General features: G+C 24.9%; 1 protein-coding gene across 1 annotated transcript in view; it reads right to left on the bottom strand.

Moving 5' to 3' along the window:
• Positions 1-265, bottom strand: part of LOC128878458 (synaptic vesicle glycoprotein 2B-like) — an 11,092-nt gene that overhangs the window by 9,750 nt on the left and 1,077 nt on the right. The gene's annotated exons all lie outside the window — the stretch shown is intronic.

Here is a 265-nt window from a genome sequence, read left to right as displayed (position 1 = left end):
ATGATACTATGGTACTGATTGTTGGTTGTGAGACTATTAATTTTTCTGATAAAGTGGTTTCCATTATTTGTAATTCTTGTTATTTGAAAGTTTATTTAATGTAGTAATGAAATTCTTTTTTGCAAGGTACTAACGTGTTTAAAAAATGATACTATCATTCTCATTATTTGTAATTTTTGTTATTTGAAGATTGATTTAATGTAACGGTTAATTCAAACAATTAAATTATTTCGATATTTCAAATACCGACGCGGGAAATTCAAAA

This window comes from Hylaeus volcanicus, chromosome 6, assembly GCF_026283585.1.
Source record: "Hylaeus volcanicus isolate JK05 chromosome 6, UHH_iyHylVolc1.0_haploid, whole genome shotgun sequence".
NCBI lineage: Eukaryota > Metazoa > Arthropoda > Insecta > Hymenoptera > Colletidae > Hylaeus > Hylaeus volcanicus.
The sequence above is the reverse complement of the archived record's forward strand: the minus strand, read 5'-3'. Positions and strand labels throughout refer to the sequence as shown.